The 10,853-nt window shown below is 54.0% G+C and overlaps 1 protein-coding gene across 1 annotated transcript in view; it reads left to right on the top strand.

The window, feature by feature from the left end:
• The first annotated feature begins 2,081 nt into the window (after positions 1-2,081).
• The window catches only part of NRXN2 (neurexin 2), a 285,310-nt gene continuing 276,538 nt past the window's right edge, over positions 2,082-10,853 (top strand). Inside the window, 1 exon segment of the mRNA XM_043518686.1 lies at positions 2,082-2,233. The gene's annotated coding sequence lies outside the window, so the exon portion shown is untranslated.

The following is a 10,853-nucleotide window of genomic DNA, read 5'->3' as shown; positions in this document are numbered from 1 at the left end:
GGAGACCTACAGGAAGGCATGTGTGGGGCTCAATGAGAGGTGCTCTCTGCTCACAGTCAGTGCTGACCCCAGTGCTGAGGTGCTAGGGAGCGCTGTGCTGTGGGGAGTTGGGGGATCAGAAGGGGGCGCTCTCCCCTCACAGTCAGTGCTGACCCCAGTGTGGTGCTAAGGGGGCTGTGCAGCTGGGGGCTCACATGAGGCATAAAGCCAACTGCTGTAATCACTAGATCCTCATCCCTCCCACCCTTGGGATAGAACCCAGGACTCCGGACTTCTAGACTTCCCCAAAACTCGATCCCCTCCCCACCCCTCATGGAGCTGGGAACCCAGGAATCCTGACTCCCAGCCCTGCTCTAGTTGCAAGATCCATTCCCCTTTCATGTTAGAGACATGCAAGAAGCCAGCGAGATCTAGGAGCCAGGATTCCTGAGTACTCTCCTTGGCTCTGGGAGAGGCGTGAGGTCTAGTGGGTTAGGGGAGGGGGGAGTCAGGACTCCTGGGTTCTATCTCAGATCTCGTAGGGTGTCCAGGGGTCCCTAAGGAGGGACATACAGCTCTCTTTGTGTGTGGAGCAGGGCAGAGATTTAATTGACTGTACAGATCCTTTGGGGGCTTGTGGTCCCTGAATGGGTTGCGACCCTGCCCCCCCCCCATTCTCCCACCACTGCCTGCAGTGGGTGAGTGATGGTGTCAGCTCCTGGCCAGGTTCCCGGACATCAGTAGCACATTAGTGCTGCCTGCCGCCGTAATGCAAATGACAAGCAGGGGGGTCCATCTGTCTGGGCTGACAGCAGGGGTGCAGAAGGGGATTGAGCAGAGCGGTGTGGTCAAAGCAAGCTCAGTCTGAGGGCTGCTGGTGAAGTAGCTGAGGGGTGGGAGAGTGAAACTAGGGGCGCTGTGCTGCAGGGGGGATGATGTGGGGGGCTCAGCAGGGGGGGCTGTGCTGCAGGGAGAGATCAGTAGGGGGCGCTGTATGCAGAGAGTGGGGACAGGGTCAGCAGGGGGCGCTGTGCTGTGGGGGGCATGGGCTCAGTAGAGGGCGCTGTGAGGCAGGGAGTGGGGTGGGGGCTAAGCAGGGGGTGCTGTGGGGCAGGGAGCAGGCTGAGGGCTCAATAGGGGCACTCTCTCCTCGCATCCATGCTGGCCCTACCGTAACAGCACTTTATGTTACTCAGTACATTTTCAAAGGATTGCAGCAGCATCTCACCTGTCATTTACTGTATCTGCTTGTGCCCTTAAATCCCGTTCCCTCCTGTGGCCCCTGGCTGGTTGATGAACAGAATGGAAAGAAAGTCTGGTAGTTTACTGCCTCTCAGGACACCTGGGTTCTATGCCTGGTTCTGCCACTAGCCTTGGGCTAGGCCCTCCCCTCTGGATGAGCCATCCAGCCCAATATCTCCCCCACCCGCTCCCTCCCTCCCTGTCCCACCTCAGACCAATGAGCCCATCTAGCACGAGTCCCTTCCTCCACTGGTGCCTCGGTTTCCTTTCCCATCCTCTGTCCATTCAACTAAGTTTGTTGGGGCAGGGCAGTTACCAATCTGACCTCCCAGAGAACCCAGGAGTGCTGACTCCCAGCCACCCCCTTCTGTAACCCCTTGACCCCACTCCCCTTCCCACTTGAGAGGGATGCAGGAAATCTAGGTCCCTGTCCCCTAGAGTTTGCAAATGTATCACCCCCATTTTATCATGTGTGTGTTGGGGGGGGGAATTGTTCAAGTGGTGGACAGATGCAGCACTGCAAAACTGAGGTCCTGGCTCCCACCCACTAGGCCAGGCTGCCTCGGCGTTGCAATAATGGAGTCCTGGCTCCCAACCCCATGCTCCACCCACTAGGCCAGGCTGCCTAGCTCTTCATGTCTCCGTCCCTATCCTGGTGCATGGCGGCCGTGGGAGAAATCTGGCTCCCGGGGTGTGCTGGGATGGGTTCCCTAGCCTAGGGCTGTATTAGCTCTGTGCATGCCCCCCACAGTGTTGAATTGCCTGCACAACCCCCACCCCACCCCCGCTGGGGAGGGAGGGGCAGCAGGGCGGTGCTGTAGCTGTGGTGCTGATGCTGCCACTCGTATTTGCAGGCGGATTGCGGGAGCAGCATCCAGCAGCATCTCTTGTTGCAAGGGAGCCAGGCGGGGGGGGGCAGAAAGAAGAGGAGGAGGAGGAGGGTCCACCACCTTTCTATTGTCTCCTGCCTTTCTCTGCAGCAGCTGGATGTACAAGGCCCCCCCCAGAGCAGGTACCGGGATGCTGCACCCATCACTGCCCTTGGGGGTGGGGGGCAATGGGAGGGGGTAGGGTACCGCTGCATCCATTTGCACTAGCCTCCCCCCCCCTTTGCAGCCGTAGCAACCGTGGGGGTTTCCATAGCGTTGCAAAGCAGCAGGGTCGTGGAGATGGGTTGTGGGGGGCATCGCTGCAAGGGGATGGGGTGTGGTGGAGCTACAGCCGATCCATGCACATTACACGGGGGTGGGGTGCACCCGCTTCTCACCCCGACATCTATTTTAAGGATTTATGTGTGGGGACTGGGGGTTGCATTGCTGCTGACACAAAGCTGGCAGAGGTGGCATTGGGGAGTGTGGATGGTGGGGGCAGCAGGGGAGTCATTGCTGCATTGGGGTGGGGGTGAGGGGATATCGGGGGGGTGTAACAAGGCAAGCTGAGGACATTTTAGCTTTTGCTGCGCTCTCCAGTGGGGGTGGGGACCTGGCGAAATATTTTTTCCCTGGGGCTGTCTTTTATATATTTATTTTACACTCTGTGTGTGTGTGTGTGTGTGTATGCATGCGTGTGAACCTTATTTATAAGGTTGAGGTTATCTCTCTGAAGCAAGCAACTGGCATTTGGAGTTGATATCTTTGCATTAGGAGGAACGCTGGCAGATAGATCATCTGAAATGCTGAGTTAAAAAAATACATATTGCCCAGACGGAGGCAGGGAAGGAAGCAGTGTGAATATTAGCCGTATGTTGGTATTATTCTTTAATTCCATCATGGTTTGAAGAATAGCACTACTGCTGCGATTAGACTAGGATTAACATATTCGTAAATAGCAATATTCTGCTTCCAGATGGATCTGGCTGAAGATTGGTGGTTGTTATTAAAGCTTCACATTATTATTTAATATTAATGGGATGGTTCCGTTCAGATTGGAGCAGATCGGGGCTTCCATGAATTGTGCATCTTGTGTGTGTTTTGTAGCATTGTTTCTCACACACATACACAACACCCCAAATCTTATGAAATTACACAGTGTGGGGTGGGGGTTGGCGGGGAAGATGAAAGCACAATCTGACAAAATGTTGCTGGCATTGGCTCAAAGCTCTGAACCCCTCTGTCCAGAGTTAACTGTAGCGTCTGTATCTTGAAATATTTTGACGTGGGATGAGGAACATTTCTCTTAGCAAAGTGGGGGTGGGAGGCTGTGTTGTGCCCTTTAAGGGGAGTTTGTCTGGAGAAAGAGAGAAGATCAATTATATTGGAAAAGAGCGGAGGGTTCCCAGCAGAAATGAAAGGCATCCTTGGAAAAAAGTGGTGGTGTGTGAAGCCATGTATAAAATAGGATTTTAAAGAAAATTAACCCCCCCCCCCCGCCATGGAAATAGGAGTCAGTTGCTGAGCTCCTGGCTTGCGTTTTGCAGTAGGGTCTGTTACTTAGCGCAGGCTGGCTGTTAGATATCTCCGCTGGCATATTGCAAACATTTATATTATTAATTTTGTGCGTTAGATTACTCCAGCCCAGCACCTTATCGCTTTTCCAACCCTCTGTCAGACACTATCGCAGCATCAGGGGCAATGTACCGCTGCCTTTGGAAGAGGGAGGAATTTTTCCTAGCTAAATCAAACAATAGCATCTTCGTTTCTGCAATTTTGTACGTGGCTGGTGCCCAAGGGCCTTTCTCCCACCTAGTTAAATGAATATCTGATTTCTACCCTGAAAATAAGCCCCCATCCAACAAGAGCACCCCATGGAGGGGGGTATCTACTCTACTCTAATGAATCTTATTAGGAAACCAACGGCAAATCTCCCAGTGTGAATGGCCCAATTCGGTTGTGTCTGCTCAGCCCAGAACCGGTCCGTCAGGGCGAGAGGGAATGATGAATACGGTTCTGAGGGAAATGCGTCTCAGTCTATCCATCTCATGTAGCCATGTATTTACATCCCACACTTATTATGTCTCAGGTGTTTGGCTTTGATTTACAGACACCTGCCATGGTCTTACGCCCCAGGGAATGGACTCCAGGATTGGATACAAATATACAGCGAGTCTATTTTATAGCTGTCTTTTGATTCTGGCCTCAGCCACATGCCCAACACTCACTTTGTGGGGGTGGAGGAGAATCCAAGAGGATTTTTAGAGTGGCCCTTTGCCCACGTGAGCAGTTCTCTCTGTCTGGATGCACAAGCCAGGTGTTGCAGCAGGGTTGTAGGTCAGTAGGTTTATGCCCCCTGCTGCACCCAGGCCCTCTCTCCAGCGGGTCCACTCGCTTGGGGGCTGGTTCTCTCCTGCCAACTGATTTTTGGAGACAGGGCGATGGAAATATTAATCTGAAATCAAGTTGGGTGGATCCAGACCCACAGCCTCACCCCTTCTTGCCCCACTGGGGTTGGACTGAGGCTCAACAGCCATGCAAGAACAGGAGGGATGGAACCTGAGCCAGATGGAGCTTCCCCACGCACCCCGTCCCACTGGCAGTGTTTTACACCCCAAATGAAGCCTGGCCTAGTGGCTAGAGCCCTGCTGTGGCACTTGAGATGCTAAGTCCTGCCATGGGCCTGCTGGGTTACCTGGGGCAAGTCACTGCTCTCTCTGTGCCTCAGTTTCTCCACCCGTAGAAGGGAGATGATGACACAGGCCTGCTTTGGAGTGCGCTTGGAGATCTCTGGATGCAAAGAGCTGAGGGTGCTCTCAATCTGGTGCCTATGGAGCCAAAGATTGGGTGGGCCAAGTGGGGTGGTTTCAATGTCGCATGGGGCATATCGGCACTGGCTTAAAACTGGATGAAGCCGGCTGCTGCTGGTCTCGAACCAATGCAATCCTGCCTCCCAACACTGATTTCTCAGGGCCTGTGGGAGATTTCCAACCTGGATTCATAGACTGAAAGGCCAGGAGGGACCGTTAGATCTTCTCGTCTGCCCTGCTGTGCAACAGGCCAGAGAACCTGACCCCTGCACTGAGCTCAAGCCCTTGTGTTTATCTAAAGCCGTGGCATCAGCCTTTCCAGACGACTGTTCCCCTTGCAGGAGTCTGATTTGTCTCATGTACCCCCAAGTTTCACCTCACTTAAAAATAACTTGCTCACCAAATCAGACATAAAAATACAGAAGTGTCACAGCTCACTGTTACTGAGAAACTGCTTCCTTTCGCATTTTGTCTGTATGAAATTTTAGTTTGTATTGACTTCGCTCGTGCTTTTTGTGTAGTCTGCTGTAAAACTAGGCAGCTATCTAGATGAGTTGATGTACCCCCTGGAAGACCTCAGCGTACCCCCAAGGGTACACGGACCCCTGGTTGAGAACCACTGGTCTAAAGCATCTTCCAGAAGGGCAGCTATCTGGTCTGGAGATGAGAACCTAACCCTGCCCTTGGGGGTTTGTTCCAGTGGTTAATCCCCCTCCCTGTTAAAAACTGGAGCCTTGTTTTTAATTAGAACGTATCTGGCTTTCTGCTTCCAGCCATTCTTGTGCTGCCTTTCTCGGCGTTAGCGCCTTTACTTCAGCGGAGCCTAAGCCCATTCCCGACTAGCCTAAACGAAACCGAACTCTGCCTGGACTTCCAGGTGTGAACTGGTGTGCAATTGGGTGCAGACACTGCGCCTGTGAGACAGAGAAAAGAGCCTACTGAAGGGTTGATTTCCCCTCCTCCCCATCTCACGGTGAATAGTTGAGAAGGGTTCTCCTTGGAATAATTCTCTCGAGGAGTTTTATCACTTCAGATAAAACAGCCCCACAAAAGCCCTGGAGAGCATTCTCCTTCTGTTGCTTTTCCTTATCGTCTCGCTACAAGGTTCCACCCAGGAGTTCAACTTTCTTTAATTCACTCCAAATTCTGGCGTGTGTGCCTGCATGTTTATAAACCTGCGCGCTTGGCTATTGCTTTTTCCCCTTCTAAATTTCCTTCTGCTGCCCTTTTCCTCCAATTATAAAACAAAAGCTGGGGCTGTGACTAATTGATACATTTGAATGTTGCCATAGAAGGGAAGAAAACCCCGTCCTTCCCGTACATCTTGTGCAATCTCTCGCCTTGTAGTTAAGGGGTTTGTCATTTCTTTATAATAATTTTCCTTTCTTTAAAGTGGTGGCCCAGATAAATGTGATGGATAATTTCTTTCCTTGCAGCCAAAAGAAAAAGGAGCAAAAAAATAAATCCCACAGACCCTTTCTGGCCTTAATTCAATAGCTCCCCCCCCCACACCCCAAAGCACCAGATTTGATTTACAGTAGTTTGTGCAAACATGGATTTGCACCTGATTTTGCAAACTGGCTTAAAAAGTGATCCTTTATTTGTAAAAAAAAAAAACCCCAAACCCTCCCAGTTATACGCAGCCTTGTAATCCAGAGTGATTGCTTTCCTGTGTGCAAGGCTTACTGCCAAAAAACCCCTGTTATTTATATGAGAGTGGCATGCAGATGCTTTGACCAAGATTGGGGCCCTGTCATGCCAGGTGCTGCACAGACCCATGGTGAGAGACTGTCCCTGTCGCCAGGACCTCACAGTCTATTTAGACAAAGAGCGGGAAGGGAAACAGAGGCATGGAGATGGATTTACCCAACGTTGGTGGCAAAGCCGGAATAGAACCCAGGAGTCCTGACTCCCAACCTCCCCTGCTCTAACCCATCAGACTCCAATCTCCTCCCAGAGCCAGGGCTTGAACCCCATCTTTGAGTCCCCTCAGACCACTGACTTCAGAGGGTTCTGTAGAGCTGGGACTGGAGTTAATTTAATGAATTCCAGCTGATGCCCCAGTGAGTGCCTGGCTCTGCCCTCATTCCCTGCACAGGAGTGGGACCCAGCTCCTTTTATTCCCCAAGACTTGGCAGAGTCACTTAAGGACCAATTTAGAGCTGTGCGACCATTTTTGCCCATGGGCATGGCACTGGCAGAGTGTGGGGCCTGTCTGCTCCCATCCTGGTGGCTGAGGGGGCAGTAGGCATTGTGGGCAGGGCTGGGCAAATCATCCGAGGGTCCATCCTGCGGCTGCACTGATGGGAGAGTGGGGCTTGGGTGTCTCGTGCCCTGGGTGTTCCAGATGGCATGGGGGGCTGTTGCAGGGCAGGCTGGCTGGATTGATGGGTAATTGCAGGGAGCTGCATTGGAGGTGCATGGGCTGCACCCTCAGCTCTGGCACCTCCTGGCAGGGGTGCGGAGGACAACATGTGGGTAGAACCCGGCCCACCACCCAGCGTGGGAAGGGAGAATTGGCAACTGGAAAGGTATGAGGGAGATTTTGTTCCTGGGTTTATCTGACACCGGTGGAGAAATACAGTGAGGAGGAAGGGCACTGCAGGGGGTGGGGTTATGGCACTGGAATGGCAGCTGACACTGGAAGGGCACTGCAAGGGGCATCATGGTACTGGAATGACACTGCAAGAAGCTGCCTATTTCACTAGTGGGGAGGTTCATGGGGCTTTGGAACTGTCCCATCTGGAGGAGTATAACCTCCCAGGGATCTCTACTTTTACTGGAATATCACTGCAGTGAAGATGCTACATCTGAAGGGGAGGTACATGGAGTGCTGGAAAGGCATTTCAGTGTGTGTGGGGGGGTATAATCCCTCATCATTGCAGTAGAATGGAGCTGCAGTGTGTGTGGGATTATAATCCCCTGGCATTGCAGTGGGCACTGGAATGGGGCTGCAGTGTGTGTGGGATTATAATCCCCTGGATCATAGGAATTTTGTGTCACTTGAAGAGATAGGCCTGTCTCATGGGTATATGCTGGGGGTGTGTGTGTGTGGTGGGGCAGAACAAAGCGGAAGGGGACTAGCAGAGACCCCAGGAGTGGGTGAATACAAAGGATCACAGAGTATCTCCCTCCTCTGTCTGTCAGGGCTGGGCGTGGAGAGGCCAACATGGCCCCCTTGGATTCGCCTTGCCAGCTAATGGGGTGCAAATACAGCAGCTCCTGCCCAGACCTGGGGTTAAAAGCAGCTGGTTAACATGGGTTTAAATCCCACCTTTGATCCTCTTGGGGTGGGTCCTTGGAGTTGTGACCCAAGGGGGTCAGAAGTCAGGATTTATTTTAAGGAATTCCCCCAAAAGCAACTTTTTAAGTTATAGTCTGACCTCTGTAGAACCCAGGACTCCTGACTCCCAGCCCACTAGACCCCACTTCCCTTCCCGAGCTGGGGATAGAACACAGGCATCCTGACTCCTAGGTCTCTCTGCAATAACCCACTAGACCCCATTTCCCTCCCTGGAAGGTTTGGTGTAAAGGCATTCCCCATCCCCACACACTTTAACTTACTATCCTAGTGCTCAGTTGTGCACCAGGGGGCTGCTCTGGCAAAGTAATGTTATCCTTCCTGGTAAGTGTTAGGGGTCAGGGCCTTAGACTGTGACCTCTTGGGGACAGTGCATGTCTTTTTACTTCCTGTAACATCTGTGTCAATTTACGGTGCTGTGTAAAGCCAGTGTGTTAAACAGCTCTCTGCAGAGGTGGCTGCATTTCAGTCCTAAGCAAGAGATCCCTGTAGAAACAGCCCCCATGCCCCACCACCCCAGACGTGGCTGCATCTCAGCGCTGGGTGGAGGATCCCTGTATGAACAGGTGCCTCGCTGAACCCCAGAGGGAGCTGCTTTCAGCACCCAAATCCCAGTGTTTGTTGGGAGCATGGAAGGCAACTGCAGCGGTGGTGAGACTGGATTGTGTTTGTGTGGAACAGAGGGGGAGGCCGAGTTGGGTGCTGTATCGGGGACAGTTGTAGGGAGAAGTACAGGGGGGCCATGTACGTGTGCGGGGAATCCCCACTAATTCCATCTGCTGCCTGCAAGGGAGCAGTTGCTGGGCTCCGAGTGATTTCAAGGCGGTTAATTACACACGCTGTGTGGATGGAAGAGCTCCTGCTTGCTGCTCAGACACAGCTGATGCGCTGGCGTTTCTCCAGTAATGATTGCACGAGGCAGCTTGGCAATGGAGTGGGGAGTGGAGACCGGGCACGCTCAGTGCCTAGCATGGGCCCACACTGGGGGGACCGGGCACGCTCAGTGCCTAGCATGGGCTCACATGGGGGGGACCGGGTACGCCCAGTGCCTAGCATGGGCCCACACTGGGGGGACCAGGCACGCTCAGTGCCTGGGCTCTGTGGCTCCGCTCCTCTCCTGGGTCCTGTCAGGGTCACAGAGGAGGCCCAGCTGGTAAGCAGCAGTGGTAAAGCATGCCCCTTCATGTCACCCACGGGTGCCCTTGCTTTGCCCCTCCTTCCCTCCCCCCTCAACAAGGGAAATTCACCACTCAAAAACTTGGTGACGGCAGCGAATGCAGAGCACCAGTGGTGCTTTCTCTGCCATCTCCTTGTCCCCACCGGGACCCGAGGGCCTTGTGAAGAGGGCACGCTCTCAGAATGCCCTCGCCCCAATTCACATACCGGTCGGTCGGGGGCTGAGCCCATAGCTTATGCTGCCTCTTTGCGGCTCTAGACCAGGCACTTGATCTTAAGCTCCATTCGCTCCTCCTTGCACTGGGACTTCCCTCCGCCCTAGTGCCTGCCCCAGGGGCTGCTTTTTGTGGCCCGATGGACAGGGCTGTATTCCCGGCTCAGCCACGGCCTGCTGGGTGACCTGGGCCGAGTCACTGTCCCGCTGCATGACCTGGGCTGAGTCACGGCCCCGCTGCATGCCTCAGTTTCCCCCGGTACAATGGGGATAATGAGGCTGACCTCCTTTGTAAAACACTTCAAGATCCAGGGATGAAAAGTGCAGAGCTTGGGCTGATGACACCGTCGTGGGGCCAGCGCACTGCGGGTGAATAACACAGCACTGGGCAGTGATGGGCACTGGGGACCAGCCTGGCTGCATCTCCTGCTGACCACTGCTCCGGGTTGGTACAGTGACATGGCCCGATCTCTGGTGCTGTACAGAACTAACAGGCAGTCCCTGGCCCAGAGAGCCTGCAGTCCGAGGCCTGGCCTATGCTACAAACGTCTCTGGCATAAGCGGGATCTCTGACCGTCAAGTCTGTGCCAGCAAAGGCCCCTAGTGCAGAGGCAGCTATGCTGGCGGAGCCAGGCTTTTACTGCTCCAGCTTGTTCCATGCAGGGGCTGGGGTACGCCACTGTGTGTTGGGCTAAGCTGGGTCCACGCTGGGAGGGCTTTGCGGATACCATACCGGGGCGGCGCTCCTGGCATGGGACTTCTGGGGTGGACCTGGCCTAAGTGTAAGCCCAACGCCAACAGGTGGAGACGGCTGGACAGGGTAGTGTGATGCAACAGGCCTGGCCAGCACCGACAGGCTGTGATCTCTGCACGCCAGCAGCCTCCCTGTGGTCAAGTCTTGTGTAGCCACCGCAGCTCAAGAGGTGGCTTTGTGGATGCAACAGAGAGCTCAGCCCCAGTGGCTGGGGCGATGTGGCTGGAAGGCCTAGCACAGGGAGGGGGAGGAGGGCGCGAAGCTGTTTGGGGCTGTATCTGTACAGCTCCGGTGCAATAGGATCCTGGCAATACCGCCATTAGGACGCACGGAATTGTGCTGGACGAGGGCAAGGTGTCCCCAGTTCTGCAGGGGCAGAGTTAAGGCTGCCGTGCAGCGTGGGTGGCATAACTCTAACCCTCCCATAACCCAGGAAATGGGTCTAGCCGCCCTCCATGCCCAATGGGGACCCTGACCTCGGTCAGGTGTGTGTGTAGCTGTGCAGTTC

The sequence above is a fragment of the Dermochelys coriacea genome, chromosome 7 (genome assembly GCF_009764565.3).
Source record: "Dermochelys coriacea isolate rDerCor1 chromosome 7, rDerCor1.pri.v4, whole genome shotgun sequence".
Lineage (NCBI taxonomy): Eukaryota > Metazoa > Chordata > Testudines > Dermochelyidae > Dermochelys > Dermochelys coriacea.
Note: the sequence above shows the minus strand (reverse complement) of the source record. Positions and strands in the feature narration are given on the sequence as shown.